This window comes from Pleurodeles waltl, chromosome 3_1 (assembly GCF_031143425.1).
Source record: "Pleurodeles waltl isolate 20211129_DDA chromosome 3_1, aPleWal1.hap1.20221129, whole genome shotgun sequence".
NCBI lineage: Eukaryota > Metazoa > Chordata > Amphibia > Caudata > Salamandridae > Pleurodeles > Pleurodeles waltl.
Genome location: NC_090440.1, coordinates 207,321,405 through 207,340,736, shown reverse-complemented (window position 1 = coordinate 207,340,736; position 19,332 = coordinate 207,321,405). Strand labels below are relative to the sequence as shown.

General features: G+C 43.4%; 1 protein-coding gene across 3 annotated transcripts in view; it reads left to right on the top strand.

Moving 5' to 3' along the window:
• The first annotated feature begins 2,040 nt into the window (after positions 1-2,040).
• HMG20A (high mobility group 20A) overlaps positions 2,041-19,332 on the top strand; it is a 216,973-nt gene continuing 199,681 nt past the window's right edge. For 2 of the 3 annotated variants that reach the window (XM_069222199.1, XM_069222200.1), the window contains exons 1-2: positions 2,041-2,163; positions 12,631-12,711. The gene's annotated coding sequence lies outside the window, so the exon portion shown is untranslated. Of the gene's footprint in view, positions 2,164-12,630; positions 12,734-19,332 lie in introns of all 3 variants that reach the window. The other variant, XM_069222201.1, reaches the window with a different exon arrangement.

Below are 19,332 nucleotides of genomic sequence, written 5' to 3'. Positions count from 1 at the left end.
GACATAGGAATGCAAGATCTGGTCCTAGAATGAATAAAATAATTCTTACAAGACTGCTCTTTCCAGGCTCTCAGTAAAACACATACCTCTAATTTCTTTCCTTTATCATCTCTGCTACCACAAGGATCGGCTTTAAGTCTGACCCTATTCATGTGCGTTTCTTGGCTGATTTAGTGGAAAGTTGTGGTCTTTTTTTTTTACTTTTGCTGATGATATTCATATTATTGTCTCTCTCTTTCCCACTGATGACTAACTCGGATACCCTTAGCTTATACCTCACAAAGGCAGCATCCTGGATGAATAAGTCTTTTAAGCTTAACGGAACCAAACCTGAAATTTTGCTGGTGGGTAATCAGTCTCATCTTTGAGGAAGCCATGATGCCCTGAGAGATGCCCCTTCTCCCTTTTCAATTACCAAAGTAGTCTCTTTGTGCTTTAGTGTACTTAAGTGTCTAAAGAAAATACTTTGGATGATCCCTTTTTCTGCCAAAAGGAGGGTAATTCAGGCCTTAATCGTCTATAGGCTGGACTATAGGAATATTTACTCCTTAGCATCCTATAAGACGTCAATCAGATGCCTTCAAATAGTCCAAATTGTTGCAGCCCAGCTGTTGTTTCATCTCCCCAAGCACTCTCCAGTCTCTAATCTCCTGTGTGACCTCCACTGGCTCCTCGTCGAAAAGCGAGTTCAAGTTATAGCCTTGCTCTTCATGCACAAGGCCATGTCAAATCTGGGTCCACTATACCGAAGATTCCTGGTGTCTTCCAACTGCCCCCCAAAAAAACATTGTTCGGGCAATCAGAATCCTTCTGCAGTTCCAAGGTACAGGAGAGCCCGACGGGGTGGGAAGTCCTTCTCTCCTGTTTGGGTCCCAAAATATGGAATGTTTTACCAATCCCTATAAGGGTGTGTAATTCTTTCGTAGGTTTTTGTAAACTCCTAAAAACCTGGTGTTTCTCATCTTATTCTTCTCCTGTCCTGTGTCTATTCAGTGCTGTGAAACCTTTTTGGTGTAGATATGCGCTCTACAAACACTAATAATAATAATTTTGATGGGTTGAAGTCCTGCAGAATACACAGCTTAGAGCCCAAATTTAGGGTTGGGGATTTTCAAAGACAGGGTCCGGCATCTTAGTCACAGAGACGATGGAGCAATGTTTTAAGGAATACTTTATTCAGCGGCAACACGCTAACAGAGGAATAGTCACTAAGGTCTATAGCACCAAAGAAAGTGGTGGAGGAGATATGTGAGATTATCTTTATGGGACCGTGATGTTGGCTAGCGGTTGGTTGTTTTAAATAATGGGTTTGCAACATTAAATCCACATTCCCTCTTTGTAATGTTAATCAGTATTATTAGCTGCAGCTGTGCGTTTAGAAAAAAATAGATTCAACTAGTCTGAGCCTCCTATCCTCATACACAATAGCTCCCGCATGAGAGCACTATTAACCTTCACGAACACAATACCATGATATGGTTGAGTCCTTACAAATACGGACAGGTCACCCTAGAAAGACGAGATGTGGCTTAAACTATCACCCAGTATGCTACCGAGTCCCGGCCGCTTAACGTATGGCTGTCACGCACTATCTGATCCTCACAAAAAAAGGAGCCCCAAAAGGACCTGTAGGACTGTTAGTCATTAAGGGGTTATTACATACAACCATCGCTCACTCTCATATTCCGAGCCCCTGCTGCATTTTGCTTTCACTCCCTCCCCTTGGTCCTTGCACATACAAAAGAGCTGCCTAGGCTAGCCTCCCCGCCGACTCGAAACAAGCTGCCCGTACCGTTCTCAACTTTTCTCGAGGGGTAAGTGTCTACTAAGACCAGGTCAGGACAACTATTACATATAACATATACACCACCAGTCGACTGTAAGACGACGGAAAGGACAAAAACACACGCCGACGCAACAGCCAATCAGCACTTCGGAATTTTGTATAGTACACTACAATTGGCTAGGGAGCACTCAGTGCACGAATCCTAGGTTTTCTTACAAGAGTAGTAGTTTCCGCCTACTTGTAGACGACGCTACAGAACACATTCGAAAGTGTGATTGGTTGGTATGTGACCCGGAAGTGCTAACATTTATGGACAAATGGTCGTCAAATGAATAGGAGAGGAGACCGATGTAAAGCGGATTTTGTCGGCCGTCCGTGTAAGTAGCGGACAGATGTTACCGTAGTTGCTACTTCAACAGATCCCCTAGCTGGAGAGTAGCTAGACTGTAGGCTGACCTTTGCCGGCATGGGCCCATTCTGTTTATCACTTTTCCACTAATTAAAAAACCTCTAGTGCAACACAGAAACCTTCTCGTAGTTCATCTATCTACTCCCAATTCAGTCTGGACTGCGCTGCATAGACTAGTAAATTAGGGAACGAGAGCGAATGTATCACAGTGCAACAGACGCACGCATGCTGTAAATGTGAAAAAAGCGACTGCGTTTATTGGTCTGTTGGAGGGATAGATCGTGGAATGCACGGATCGAGAAAGTGATGTGCCCAAACTCACACCCTCAGTCATGTGGTGTTTTATACGTCTGGTCGTTGTGGAACTGGCCTGATTGTGTTGCTCAACATACATCTATAGCATGGTAATGTGGATACCTGCCAAAGTGTTGTGCTTCATAAAATCAGTCGGTGGTGCTTTTTATAGTGGTACAATAGCATGGCCTGTATCCACATTGGGCCATTGAGTGTAGTACCACATTTAGGCTAGTGTTGTCCTGGTTTTATTGGGTCAGCATTGTACTTGCCGTGGGGCTCTTCAAATTTGGTTATGTGAAAGTGTCTCACCTTGTATAATGTCTTCTCTTACTTGTCGAGTCAGTGTGAGACTGTCTCGTCACACTGCTTCACATGCTGTGCAGTACTGGCCATGCTACAGTGATACCATACTGGATTAATGTTGGGCTTGATCTTGTGCCCAACATACTCCATTATCACAAGTGGGAAGATTGTGGCGATGACCTTGTGAATGATGTAGCTGTTTTTAAAAATGGTACGGGCCGGCCAGATGAGCCAACGGTGTTCAATCAGGATGAGGGTGATGAAATACCATTTCTTCAGATTCAGGATTAGACGTTGTGCAGCTTGTGGGGTGCCCTGAAGGGGTGTCAGTGTGGAATAGTATATGTCAGTATAGAAAAATTAATTACTGAACCGTTGTACCAATTGAGGCTGGTATTTATCACTTAATTACAGTTGAATCCTGGGTAAATGAATTGAATTCTCAATCCTTCAAAGTAAATTGGCATGCCTATGTCCTGTTACCAGTACTATTTATTTCAAGAAGATAATATGTATGTTTACAACCAGTATAAAAATGATCAGCATCAGAACCCTGATAGAACTGAATAATTAGTCAAAACTTGTTACTACTTATCTTAATAAGCCACACACGTAGGATTGCATAAACAAGTACATTGCACCATAACTTGAGTTTTTTTCTTGGACTGCATATATTTCTCTGCAATACCATTTATTGCTTTAAATGGCAAGTCAAATATTTTCCACAATAGCATACAATGCACCCATTTATTGTATACAGCATAAACGCTACTTCCTAAGTATTTCAATTTACTAAACTCTTGCACCTAATTGCATTCAGATTATTTACGTAACAGCATAATCTGCACCTGGTTATTGTTTACTACATGAAGTTGCACCTTAGATGTTTTACATAATTGCATAACCTGTACCTAAATTGAATTTATAAGATAAAGTTGCATCTAAAGTACCATATAGTAGCGCATACTTTGCTAGAAGTTATTACTGACTGAATAAAGTTGTTTCTTCATTGTTGTACATCACTGAATAATTTCCACTAATATTTTGTTTACTGCAGTAAGCTACACCTTGGATATTGTATGTCACTGCAAAACGTGCTACTAAATTTGGCTTTAGGTCACAAAATAGGTCCTAAAATACCAGTTACCCAACTTGCAACTAGCTACTGTTTATTACAGTAAGTGTGAATGTTTTATGTTATTGGTTAACTTGCACCAGACTATTTATTGTTTTAAGCTGTAGTGTATTTCATTTTACTGCTTCACCTCCACCTAGATATTGATGACTGTAGCAAGTTACACACAAATTTAATTTACTGTATGATTGTTGGCTTAATAGAACTGCATATTAAAAATAGTTAACTGAACATAAGGCAACTACTGCACCTCTAATTTACTATAGTTTAGCACCCTTAATAGTATTTTTAAACTAAATGAACAGTATTACGGCCGAGTTATTTCCATCCAACTATTTAGAATACACGTTACATCCTCGCTACTATCAAAGTAAAATTGTCTAGATAGCCTGTCATACAGAACGGTATGGTATATAGACAAAACTTCAAAAACTATGAATTCACCACACCCTTATCACAAATCTTCGTTTCTGTCAAACATGTTTTCTATATTAATGTAGCAATAAGCCAGACCTTTTCTTTTTGACTAAAGATACCAACAATAGAAACTCTTGTCTGTGAAATTTCTTCACTATAAATCATGACAGTGCCACATTGCATGGTCACAAACTGTGTCTTAAGTCTTAATAGCCAAATGTGAGAATGTGGGCCTAATTATGAGTTTGGTGGTCTTGAGACCGCCAAACTCGCGGTAGTGGTCGGACCACCGCACTCCTGGCGGTCCGACCACCAGTTAATGACTGCCAGGACACCACTGCCACGATCATAGAACCTGATGGGTTGGCGACAGTCGGAGTAGTGGTCAGCCATGGCGGTGCCGAACCATGCTGATCGCGTTCCTCCTCCCCCGTGCCAGCACCCTCAGAATGTGCACTGTCTGCTCTGCAGACAGTGTGCATTTGGAGGGTGCTAGTGTGAGATGCATTGTGCCGCCGCACTGTTTCCACCGGTCAGCCAGTGGAAACATCATAATATGTCAAGGGTGAGGCCGCTGCTGTGACGGCAGCCTCACCCCCGCTGTATTGACGGTTGAAATGAGGCCCTATCTCTTATCATACTTGATAAGGTTTACACTCTTAAAGCACCACCATTCAAATTAATGTTGAATGCAACATCATTCTCAGGATGGTCTTATTTTCAAATGACTATTGAAGACTGAAAAGTCGATGTCTTTTTTACATCTTTGTGAAGGATTTTGTTTGTTCATCAAGGATGTGATTTGAGACTGCATGGGCATTAATCTGTAGAGAACAGATTCTCACATTCACATGTCTCATATTCATATGTGATCTAATTATTGTAATTGAGCATATGTATGTATGTGCTTCTTTTTAGATCCCATTTGGCTTTTTTTTTTTTACTTAGTATTGAAAAAAAAATTGAATACATATTTTTTTCATTTTCATATGAGACAGTGTAAGCCACTTAGTTATTACAATAGTTTTAGTTTATATGATTGGTCTTTTAATATTAAGTGTGTGTTATGATGCAAAGTTACTTATCTCTTGATTTATTCAATTAATTATAAGATAAATCCATAATATAACAGTTCCTGCGGGGGTGTCAGTGCGTTGACATAGCTTCAGTACAGGGCACATCACAAAAACTGCAACGCTCAGAATTCTTGATAAAGTTTTGCTGATGATGGCTTCAGTACAAGTCTCATCCAAAACTTGTTTGCATGATATTGTTGACTACAGGCCTGATTTAGAGTTTGGCATATGGGGGTTACTCCATCACAAACATAATGGATATCCTGTCCGCTGAATTACAATTCAGTTATATCCTATGGAAATCGTAATATGGCGGACGGGATACCTGTCATGTTTGTGATGGAGTAACCCACCCGCCACACTCTGAATCAGGCCCTTAGTTTTGCATATGTTGGATGTGACTGAAGCCAACCTTCCAAATCTACTCAGCCTCTTCACAGCATGCTGCTTTCTATCTGTTTTGGCTGTTTTGGCTAACCTAGCATATGTTGGTATCTGTTCTAAAATGATACATAGTGAAAAGTAACCTTTACTGAAATATATAGTAGGATCCACAGAAGGTACACCATCCTGGACTCCCCTGGATGTTTAGTTTTCAAACATGTTTGAGTTCAATAGGTTTTTCTAGTGGATGGCTGACCATGTGCCCAAGTACTGCAGCAATTCTTTATAGCAAGTGATAGTAAATTGGGATTTTCTCCTTCTCTGTTGGCTCACATGTGAAACTACACCAAAAATCATCAACATTTCCTCTTGCTATTCATGGCAGTGGGAATGCTTTGTTCCAAGAGGCAGAAACTGTTGTGCCTGTTCAGTTTAGGGACACAGGATGAAGCCCAGGGGGGCAACTCCATCTCTTCTTTTCTTTTTTTTCCTGTTTGTTATTGAAACATTTTTTATACGATTTTCCCTGTTGTCTACTGGACTTTCTGACTCTCCAGGGCAGATTGTGGTATACCCCCCAAGGAAGGGGTTTAGAAAGTCTGCGGCATTTGTTTTAGGGCGGGAGCATGTCCCCATGCCTTGTTGGACTATCCCTGTCTTTTTTTTTTTTTCTTTGCTGTCCAGTGGACTTTATGCTCCCAGAAAAGGGGATAGGGGCAGATTGGCAACACACATTGCCCTTGTCTGTCCAATGGGCGGGTAGGGGTTGGAGGGTGGGGAGGGGGAGAGGGCAGGGGGAATTAGACAGTTTATTGTACTTCCTTGGGCGGCCATGGGAAGGGTAGTGGTTTGGCTCTGCCATGGTGGGCTGCTCCATCCTTTTGTTTGAAATCCCTGGTGAACAAGTGCTTTTTTGGACCATTCCCACCTCTTTTTTTGGGAGACAGTGTCAAATTCCTGGTGTCTAATGGGTAGATTGGGGCAAACCTCCTCAGTCTGCCTACCAAAAAGACTGTATTGCCCCCTGGTGAAAGAATGGTCGTTTGCCAGAATGGGCCACCCTTTCATTTTGGAAAACAAAATCCCTGGTGTTTAGTGGGCCTTCTGCCCCTCCCCCAACTCTGGGTGTGGGTTCGATTGATGGCCACTCCCTCTGCCCCTCCACACACACACTCTAAATCCTGGGGTGGTGTGTAGGATGGGAAGATTGTATTTACCCTTTTTGAGATGATGACATGTCCCTACACTAGGGTGGGCTGCCCCATCTGTTTTTTTTTAAGTTTCAGATTAAATTCACTAGTGTCCAATGGACTTTCTGCCCATGGGGGGCAAATATCCAGGGCCCCACCTCAAGCTAATCCCTCAAGTCTAGTTGTGTGGACCCTTGCTTGGGGATTAGCATCTGAGCGGTTACCTTGGGAAATATACAATTTGAAAGGGGAGATTCCCCGTTTCCAAAAATAACTCTCCCATTGTAATTGGTGCACGTGGCAGGGGATGAGGGAAAGTGAGTTATGCACCGAAAATCAGTACAAGTGAAAGTAAAATGAGTACTGATCGTCATTGGAAAAAAAACAACAACCCTGCTGGTGAAGTTCTTCCCTAGCAGGCTGACCTGAAATGGGACATGTTCTCTACATCAGTGGTGCCAGGCAAAGAGCGTTCTTGACATGGAGGTCACGTTAATAGCACCCAACGGGTTAAAACTTGTGTTTAAAGGTAAAAATGTACCTACTATTCTAAAACAAGTCATCAAAGCAAGCACAGATCATCACAAGGGGAATACACAATCTCTAAATGAATGTGCCTCATTGCTATTTAGACTTGCGCTGAAAGCAAGCATCAGTGCAGTAGCACGATTCATTGGACACAAAATAATTTGACCACATTACTCCTGTGTTAATTAGCCTCCACTGGCTCCCTTTCCACGCACACTAAATATTCAGAACAATGTGTCATCTTTAACACATTATATCTAAACCCACCATAATACCAGAGGAAGAAACCAACCTATTAGGAATCCTTAAGCATCTTCAGAACGCCAGTGGTGTAAATTGCAAAATCAACAAAAAAATGAAGCCATATGATTTCTACTGTACGTGCCCTCTTTCTGCGACTTCACTCTGAAAATGTATACATGGTACACATTGAGATCTGGCACAACTCTTCTTTTATGTCTTTCAAAGACAGCTGTATACAGCCTTATGTTTGTACCATAGAGATCACACTCTAATGGCAAACAGCCTGTTCTTCCCTTTCCCCACTCTGGAGGCAAATGCTTAAAAAAAAAAATAATAGTGATATCTTGAGCTTCTCCATCTCCTCATACACAGAAGATACATGCTGGAAACATCTATGTCCTTGAGTTTTCCTGTTGCATCCTCAGTGCATTATACTGGCCTTGTTCGGATTTTAACACCAATTGAATTACAGTGGTGTGCCCATGGTGCAGCGTTGTACAACTGAGAAGGAGGGCACTGAATGCTGAATACCAAAAGTGTCTTTCCTGAGCCTTTAGAAACCGTTATGTTGGAAAGGATTTGCACCAAGAGGAGTCGTATACTTTGAAGTGGGTTTACCTGTATGCTGCTGTGTGCGGTTTGTCTTAGAATGTTTGACTGTATTTACTCGAACTCATGGAAAGCATAACAGGAGGGCAACCTGCAGTAAACAGTTCTAGCTATTGGTCAAAGCAACAATACCTTACTGTGCCCGCCTGTCGAAAAACTGAGCTGAAGGATGGATCAAGTACATATAACTGCATATTATGAGCAGGATACTTACTATTATCCCTGGCGTCATGGTTATGGTGTGTCCTCATTGAACTAACTAGGGTACAGGACCTGCTCTCAGCCAGGGTGTCTGCCCTTGTGCTCTCAGTTTGAACTGTTTGGTGGGGAGGCGTGGCATCCCAGGGGTTGAATGTGTAAGTGGGCTTTCACAACAGACAGATGTAAATTCATCATACTTAATGAAAAAGATGTATATTCATCATACTTAATGAAAAAGAAAGCGCAAACACTCACAGGTTAGGTGAAATAAACTTTCACCCAATTCTTTTCATCCTATCAGTTAAATGCAATGGAAAAGTCAAGTTGAACCAGTATTGGACACTATTAACAACACTGACAAGTTAACAACTATGATAATGTCATTCATTTGAACCTACTGGACTTGGTCAAAGTTGATGTAGTTGGTATTCTAGTTAATGTGCTGATTTGCAAAACTAAATGGCGATCATGGACAGGTCGTTCAGCCCCACCTCCAATCACATGCTGCAACAACATTTTTATGAACTCAAGAGAGAATGCCCCTGATCCAGGTGATGTACAATTTAACCTGTTTCATAGGGGTAGACAGTTACATTTCTATCTTGATTCCCATTAGTTGTAGGCTATCTGGCACAGGCAGAGAAGCACCCCCATTCCAGCGCTGTGTCTTCCTCCTCAGAAACCATGGCAAAAATTAAGGATACCATCACAAAATAAACAAACTACAGTACCCTTTCTGGTTGCCAGTGTTGCTAAACCAAATTACAGTTCTGCATTTCCTTATAATAAAAAATGTAAAATAAATACGATTAGGCTTGGTTTACCTCTACAACACTGGCTTATGATAATAAAACAGCGTCAGTGAAGACCAATCCCACAATTTCATTTCCAAAGCTTACAGGAGTGCCAACAATGCAAGCGTGGATGCTGCAAATTTAGAGAGGAAGTGCATGGATATTCACAGCCATGGAACTTACAGAAGAAACCATATAGATTGTGACAGAAAATGGCCAAGACCATGATCCAGTCACCCCTTGCACTTGATAATAGCCACACTACCCAGTACTTGCTGCCTTATTGTTGTACCTAATGAAAGCAGATGGTCTGCTGCACTTGGAATGGGATTCTGGTTCAGGGATGTGAACTTAAAAAAAATAATATATATATATATATATATCTACTTGTCCGAGTGACGGAATACTGCTACTTGTCCTGTATAAACAAAACAAAAACAACCAAAAGTCTTCTTGACCCTTTTGGTGCCATGCAGAGAGGAGACAAATCATGCCAACGTTCTTATTAGATCAAAGCTCTGGTAATTGTGTGTTGATTATGTTACGGCTCATATTATACCAGAGCTTGATTCTAGCAAGACTTAGTTTCCTGCACCATTCGCACATCTATATCGAGGAACTGTATGTAGGTGTCGAGCTGTAGATCCAGGTTTTGAATGCCCTGTGAATCTATCCACACTTACACACTAAAATATTTAAAGGTATTCACCAACACAACTCCAATCTCTTTTCACACTTCAAAATAAATGTATTCCTGACAAGGCAGGAGTAAAACCTTTTTCAGAGTGAGGTGAGAGTGATGTAGGAAAAATTAACTTGCAAAAACTCAGCAAAGTTTTGTATGCGCAAACAAAAGTGTGTGTGTGTATATAGACACTGATCCTTCTTTATTATTTTTTATGTTTTAAATATTTGTAAGCATCAAACATGTTTTATTAAGTGCAATTCAAAACTTGGAATGAAACCCATGAATGTGAAACCCACAACTATGCATCTAAGGATGTAGTGTCCCTTCCTGGCTCTACTGTTTGTAACACACAAATGACAACTCAAAGGCGTTTAGAGTTAGAATTTATTTTTAATTTGTGTCCTGCCAACACATTTTTCGTGAAAGAACACATTGATATGCTGCCGTATCAGAGCTAAGTGTTCTTTAAGTCAGATTTTGTACAATTTAATTAGTTGCTAAATAGTATTAGAAATATCACAGAGGGATGAATATTGGGAATAAAGAGTGTTAGAGTGAAACCGTGACAAAGACAAACAGAATACACGGAAAAAAAAGATGAAGTTACAAGAAAAGAGTTGGTAAAATAAAATATATGACAATACTGTTTGAAGATGGCTATCGTAATTAGAAATTTTTGTAAGTTAAAACAATTTTACAAATATAATTCACTCAGATTCTCCTGCATGTATTCAGTGTGTCTGTTGAAATTACAAAGTATGTTTAGGGCGGTCTACAAAATGCCTGACAGATGCAATTTCTTTGATAAATCCTTCAATTAATGAAGATCTAAAAATCTTGACTTTAATTTGAGAAAGTACTGTTTGTTTTAAAAAAGTAATACATTTGATATGTCTTATTACATATGGATGAAAGTCTGATATAAAGTTATCATTTTTTGCTCATTCTTTAAAAGACACTGTTATGACCACAGAATGTGTGGTGGGTTGATTCACAAGTTTCATTAAATCTAGGTAAATCCCGTGTTGATTATTTAGAAAAATCTCCAAATACAAATGAGTGAATACACTTCAGATTTCTAAAAAAAAAAGGATTTGACTGATCATCAAATTAATTTCTGATCGCAAATATGGATCTTAAAAAAGATAATAATGACAAGGAAAATGATGTGAGAGAATCAAACCTGAGTAAGTTATGTATGGAGGGATGGAAATCCTGCTGGCAAGGCTAAACTACATGCTATGATTCAAGATGTGATTTCATTAAGAAGTCACTGTTAGGTTACAGTAGGTCACAGAGACCAGTCATAAAACAAGATAAAATACAATAGTCAGAATAATAGAGCGACAAAGGTAATATTTAAGACCAAGAAACTGATATTCGGGGTCCCACAGGGATTGACCCTCAGCCCCATCCTTTTCAACATATACATGACTCCGCATGCCAACATCATCCGAATACAGGATATTACTGTCATCAACGCCGATGACACCCAACGCATCCTCTCCTTGGCAGACAAAACAACCATTGCCATAACCAACGTCACCAGCTGCATCACACAAGCACTCATCAACAGCAGGCTTGACTACTGCAACACTCTCTAAGCGGCAATCTTCAAACAACTGCTTCACAGATTCAAGACCATCAAGAGCACTGCTGCAAGACTCATACTCAACCTCTCATGCTGCACCCATATCACACCGCACCTCAGGAAGCTTCACTGGCTCCCTTTTCACAAGCGCAGCCAATTCAAACTTCTCACGCACACATACAAAGTTTTACACAACACCGGACCAGAATACCTGAACAGCTGCCTAAACATTCACCAACCCACTAGGCACCTACGCTCTGCCTCAATCTCACTCACAAACATTTTCTGATTCCGCAAAAGCAATACTGGAGGTCACTCATTCTCATACATCGCACCCAAGACATGGAAATACTTCCCTCTACACATCAGAGACTCGTCCTCTTCACTTCTTGAGTTCAGAAAAGAAGCTGAAAAAGTAGCTCATCGTATAAGCACCTTGGGGACCACAAATCTGCACACCTACCTAAGCAAATGGATACTAATCCTCTTGGGTCATTATTGCACTATACAGATTAGCATAACATAAATTCAATGGGCTAAGTCAGATACCACTGTCGACCCAGAAACTAAAACTATGTTAAGCACCAGGGATTTTTCATTCAGAAAAAAACTAAACTGGGTAGAAATCCTGTTGACAGTAGATTGCAGCCTTCCAGTTTTGTTAGAGCCAAAAGTTTCTGCTTCTGTTAAGGCCCTCTCTTATGGCAAAATACGCCAAACTCGCACCAACGTAGCTACAATTCTCCTACACCACAAAGTAAAAAGAAAAAAAATTACAAACGAAACTTACTGTGCGGAGTAGAATGTGGAGGAGAGGGGAGCCAGAAGGGAATTAAGGAGATCAAAGACTGGGGCAGAAAGGGAGCAGGAACTCGTGGGAAGTAGCAAAGATTGGGGGGAGGGGAGTGTATTTGGCAGAGTTGTTTAGCACTTGCTGTTAAATGCGTTTTTACCAACTAATAGTAAATGTTCTGTTTAGGCTACCACTAAAGAAACCACTTGGATTCCCACTTGACCAACGACAGTACCATTTGGCAAGGAATTTGAAGTTCGTCTAAAGGTAAAACTTGTTGCAGCTAGAGGTTTGCATTGCTTTGATTTTCTTCTCATGCTTGCCACCGTTTAGTAAGCTAGTTCTTACTGTGAAAATCCTGCTGTGACAACCACAGAGGCTCAGTAGATCTACCAGAAAGCCGTTACACCATGTTGCATCTGTCCATCTTAATATTATGTGGGTCTTTATGTAGTAAGCAGGTGGTTCCATAACGCATCCTGTGTAAAGGACCAGGTCCAGTTGAATTTTGACACATAACTGAGACAACACAGTTGATGTTTTGCATGCTAACTGTGCTTGGCGTTCAGTGAGATAAAACATTGAAGCATAAATATGTCTGAGGGTACTTGTGTGTCTTAATTTAAGTCATAATCTTTGCATATTTATAATCCTGGGACTCCCAACAATATATTTTTAACCTTTCATACAAATACTTGGATTTACGGGACAGAGTGTGGCTTCAAGCTGTGTCAAGTCTTTCCCTTGACTCCCCAATTGCAGTGAAGGCCTCCTACATCACCCAAAAAAGTTATTTTATGTCTGTCGGACAAACAAACAGGTGAAGACCTTCACCAAGGATATTTAGCTAGCTGTTCACCTTAGAAGAAACTGTTCATTTATACCTGCTATTCTTAAGATGCTGTTGGTTCATTTCTGTTGACTTATAGTCATATTTTTATCTGCCATAATGCAGCTGAGACTAGTTCAGCAGTTGTAAAACAGGTTATAAGACTAAAACACACCTGGACGTTTTAATAAAATACTTGCATATTGCAGTGACTGTAAATGTGAATAATGAGCGATACCATTCTGTTTTCAAGTTGTGGAGAGGTTAATGAACATACTTCTCCCTAACGTCATAACTACTACACGAGCAGTTACATTTTTTGCCTCCTTGAAACAAGATGTGGAATGTAAATATTCTTTAATCAGCATCATGAATGTTTTTTTCGGGATAACCCCTCATAAAACAATAAATACAGTATAATAAAACATCCTTAAAATACGTATATCACAAAATATATAGATGGTGATGATGATATTCTTTTATAGACTTGAAGTGGAAACCTATGTTTTGCCCAGTTTTATCAGTTTTTTGCCCTTGTGGTCTCCTGTTTTCTTACTTATGACCATGAAAATTCAGACTTACCTGGGCGTTCTTAGGCTGCAACAGTGGCAGACCATGGTGGTCAGAAGTGTCTTGGTTGTCACTTGACAGATATACGTTTTACATTGTAACAGTCATTCAGATTTAAAAATATTGGTTTCATTATACAGCTTTCCTGCTACCCTTCTCCTTGTTGCTTAGCCATTCGAATACCACCATCCCCTGTGTTGACTATTAGGGCCATGGGTTAGAGATGCTACATACCAGGCCACTTAGGGCTGTACTTTGGTTAACTGTTAGTTTTGGAGAGTATTTTTGGGCCAGCACGTCAAACGATATACTCTTTTTTTAAATATTTTTTTTATTAACAAATTGTTGTTTTACAGACAATAACCTGGTTACGGCATAATCATGTATTCATCTTATTTATGCTTAACAGTGTTAATATCACAATTGTTTTGGTAGATTCATCTCATCATGCATTCAGTTTACAGTTCAGATTTATGCTGGAACAGATTGAATGTGTTAGCTTTTCTTGTTCGGGTCGTTCACCCCTACGGGCGTTATATTACCGTGTTATTCTTGGTACTATACAACAGGTTTAACTTGTATTAAAAAAGAATTAAACAGAACTTTAAACATGATGGCTCTGTGTGGGACGATAATTACATATGCAGGGGTAAGTCACACTCGGGTTTTTCCAATGTATAGGGTGACGATATTCATCGACTTCACTCAATTTTCACTAGGTGGGTTGCCTCCTACGTCCAGCCTGACCCCCCCCCATGCCTTTGGCAACATCGACTATTGTCCCTGTCCCGTGTTCACACTCAGCCTCGTTTGCCTTCAGTTTAGTCTCGTTTTAGTGGATGCAGTATCATCCCAACCTTCCTACTGTCTACTTAGATTCCCACCTCTGTTGGTGTGTCCGTGCCAGCCCCCACTCCCCTTGCCATATTGTCCCAGCTCGTCACTGCTACCTCCCATTCTGGGGCAATGGGGTGGTGGCGCAGCCCTTTCACCTCCTCGCTCTTCAGGACCTGCAGCTCGGCTCTGGTCCTTGTCGTCACGTCTCGTCTCCACTCAGTCCGGGGGGGACGACCCGGGGCCTTCCAGCCCCTCGGGATCCGTCTCCTGTAAAGAACCAGGGCCATGTTCAGGAAGCGGCCCCCCCACCCTCCCTCGTGGCAGGCCCACCCGAGGCCCAGTAAACACACATCAGGGGTCGGAGTCAGGTTCATATCAAATAATCTCGATAGGTCAGACATCACCTCGACCCACCCCAGCTGGATCTCCGGAGTTCTCCATACCATGTGGTCAAAGTCTGCGTCTACATCCCCCCATCTAGGGCATGTCCTGGGAGCTCCCCCATATATTAATGACAGCCGGTGTGAGGTGAGGTACGTTCTATGAAGATAATTGTATTGTATGTATCGCAGCGTGTATTGCGAGTGACCGTCCGGGGGTAAGCTAGAACTCTATTCCATTCCGTGTCAGTCAGTTCCCTACCGACTGTCCTTTCCCATCTCTCTCTCAGAGGCCGCAGGGAGTCTAGTGCATCCTCAATCTGGACCCGATATAGTTTAGTGATTAGGTGGGTCTCCTCTCCCGATGTCATCAGATGTAACACCCTGTGGGTGGCTGGCTCTGCATTGACCGTAACCCAGTGCTCTTTCAGTGTATGCAACAGTTTACGAAATAGTAGGAATTGTCCCTGTGGGACTCCACCGTCCACAAGGTCAGTGAAGGATCTCAGCACTCCCTCACAGAACAGGCTTCTGTTCCCGCTCTCTTCCATGGTCCAAGGCTCGTGCCCCCCTGATTCTTCCCCCCCACTTCAATTGCAAGACCCGAAAATGGTAGTGCCGGGGATTATGGAGGGCCCACTCTGACCCTTTTCACACATCTCCTCCAGCACAACGCTGCCACTTTTGACATCAGGCTGTCCGTGTGGGGAGTGAGCTTCCTATTTGTCATTCGTGCAATAAACCGAGTTATATCTTCATCTTTGTGGATGGTGTACCTGTCTAGCTGAACCTTACCGGTAAACCAACCGGCCACCCACTGTAATTGGGATGCTAAGTAGTAGGCTTCGAAATCTGGGGCACCCAGGCCCCCCTGGCAGGTTGGCCTGCATAGTATCAAGAGCGAGGTGCGTTTCCGACCATCATCCCATATGAGTTCCCTGAGCAGGTGTTTAGTTCGCGAAACCACGCTGCCGGTATCAGGAGGGGCAACTTAGCAAAGTAATAGAGGAGGTGTGGAAGCATGATCATTTTAGATAATGCTATCCTGGCCATTATCGTTAATTTCAAAGAACGCCAAAACCCAACAGAGGACCTCGGGGAACGTAGTGCTCGATCCAGGTTACCCTCTCGAAGGTCTGTCCTGTCATGGAATACTTGTATGCCCAGGTACTTGAAGGTTCGTGGGGCCCAAATCATATCCCCAGGGCACGCTGTCGGACCCTCGTAACACGGCGATATGGGGAACATAGATGTTTTACCACGGTTAAGGCGTAGTCCCTACAGAGTCCCGAAATCTTCCAGTTCCCCTAGAGCCCATGGGAGGCCCCTCTCCCCGTCCCTAAGGTAAACAAGTATATCGTCGGCGTATAGTGAGATGATATGTTCATGATGTCCCCATTCCACTCCCCTGCCCACGCCATCTTGTCGCATCTGGGACGCTAGGGGCTCAATGGCCAGAGCGAATAATAGTGGGGACAAGGGGCAACCCTGTCTGGTTCCCCTGTGAATTGGGTAGGTGTCAGACACTGTCCTACCTGTCTTTACTCTTGCCAGTGGTGACGGATATATAGTAAGTCCACCCATTTTACCCATCCCTCACCCATTCCCATACGAAGCATCACTGCCCTAAAGTAGTCCCACCTGTTTGAGTCGAACGCCTTCTCAAAGTTCACCGCAAGCAACACCTCGATGCGGGTTTCACACCATTGGGCATATGTAGGACCGCGAAGAGACTCCTTAGATTTAAGGAGGTGCTACGATTCGGAACAAAACAGTTCTGGTCCTCATGTACAAGAGTAGGTATGTGGCTAAGCAAATGGTTGGCCATGATCTTACTGAGTATTTTGAAATCACTATACACCATTGAGAAGGGGCGGAAGTCGGTCACCGAGGGCTCCTTGGATTTTGTCTTAGGGAGCTGGACCACCAGTGCGTCCCTCATAGTGCCCGGCATCATCCCATTTTGTAGTGCTTCCGTATACATTTCTACTAATTGGGGGCCAACTGTTTCTCAAATTTTTTATAAAAGTCCATAGGGAGGCCATCTGTTCCCGGGGTCTTCCCAGAGGCTAATTGTGCTATAGCTTCTCTGACCTCTACCAACGTCACTGGGCCCCCCAGTCTATCCCTGTCTTCAGTCGCCAAACTCGTCAGAGGTGTCTGTTGTAGATAAGTATCGAAGACCTCCGCACTGATTTCGCCAGGCCTCCCATACAGATTGGTGTAATATTCCTTGAATACGTCATTTATATGGCCTGGCCTACTTCTACGCACCCCTTCCTTATCCATCACATTCGTGATAGGCTCGGTCTCCCAATCCCCCCCCCCCCGGCCTTATTAACCAGGCTAGCATTTTCCCAGACCTACTCTCCTCTGACTGTAGGAAGGCGAAATAGTTTTGCATATTGTGGCATCGGAGTTGTTCCTCTACCTGGGAATGGTCTCTTCTTGCCTGGTTATATTCCTCGTTCTCTTGTGCGTCCGGTCCCTGTCTCAGTTCCCCCTCATGTATTTTCCTCTCTAGGTTAGTCAGTTCCCTTTCAAGTGTACGTCGTACCCCAGCCGATTGTCCCAGACAGAAACATCTTGTCACCACTTTAAGTGTTTCCCATTCCGTTGATCTAGAGGTGGTAGATCCTCTATTGGACTGAATGTGGTCTGTCATGTGTTGTCTCAGGGCTTCTCTATATGCAGGGTCCCCAAGTGCCGCAGGGGATAGCCTCCAGGTCGGGATTTGGGGGCCTATCCTCTGTCACCCTCCATGTTAATAGTAGGGGGTTATGGTCGTACAGTGTACATCCCAGGTATTCTGAGTGGACCACTCCCCGTGCGAGAGCTGCTGTGCACACCACCCTGTCAATTCTAGTGTGAACACGGTGAAGGCACGAGTAGTACGAGTAGTCCTTGTCATGCAAGTGTTGTTCCCTCCAGATATCCACCAGCCCCCAATAGTTCAACCATTCACCAAGCTTCCTGGCTATCTTGCTTGTCAATGCACCCTTTAGCGGTGGTGTGGATCTATCCAAGTCTACGTCTAATATACTGTTGAAATCACCCCCGACCAAGAGCTCCCCTCTTCTCTGGCGGGTGAGGTGGCTCGAGAGTCGCGTCATAAAGGGGATCTGGTCCTGTCTGGGAGCGTACATGCAGCACAGGACAATCGGTGTGCCGTGTAACCTCCCCTCCAGAATCACAAACCTACCCTCATGGTCTGTGTTGGAAGATTCTATCTCGAGGGGGACCCCTGCTCGGACCCAGATCATTGCTCCCCTTGCGTATGCTGAATACTCCGTTGCAAACACTCGCCCCCTCCATCTGCATCTCAGTCTCTCAGCTTCACCAGCTGCTAAGTGGGTCTCCTGTAGCATTGCCACTTGTATACTCCTCCTCTTTAGGTAAGACAGTATTCTATGCCGTTTGGTCGGCGAACCCATCCCCCTAACGTTCCATGTTAGGAAATTGTATTCTGCCATGTTGATGTTTCAGGTTTATAATAGCTGCCCCTTGCTTTCCTTGCTATCGGCTTACCCCTGCGTACTAACTGGCCTCTGCTGTATTCCGTACATTTTTCGCACATTACCATCTAACTTGTAAATGCCTATCCCAACTCCCCCTCCCCAGGGCGCCTCTCGAACAGTAAATTTCCCAAAAAACTGTGCAACAGTGCAACTTATACCAACTTTTAATTGCAGTTCTCGCCAGTCTGCCTGTACAGGCGAGATTCTGGTTGGGGAGTGGCCTTGCACGGAGGGGCCTCTCGTTCAACAGTTTCACCTTGCTCCGGGGTTCTCCGGCCAGCTTCTAGCTATCAAAGATCATCCGCGGTCTGCAGGGTCACCCTCGGGGCCCGCGCCGAGCAACCCGAGCCCCCAGCCGATGACATCACGGTCTCGTCTGACTCTCCTCCAGAGCACTCCGGGGGGGACCCCTCTCCACTCATGCAGGCCGCTGCTTCCAGTGCTGCCTTCTTGCCCTTTTCTTTTTGATTCTGGGATGGTGCCAAGGGGGGCGGCTCCGGGCACGTCGCCCTCTAGGGGGCCGGCGCGGTCTGCCTCCAGCCGGACCCTCTCTTGCGTGCCGCCCCGCCTGGATCCCGCGGGCTTCCAGCCATTCCCATGCCTCTTCGGGGGATTGGAGAAATGTTGTTTTGCCGTCTAGTATTACTTTCAGTCTAGCCGGATACAGCAGTGAGTATTGAATACCTTCTTCCCTTAGGGTCCTCTTGACTGCCATGTATGAGGTGCGCTTGCCCTGCACCTCCAGTGTAAAATC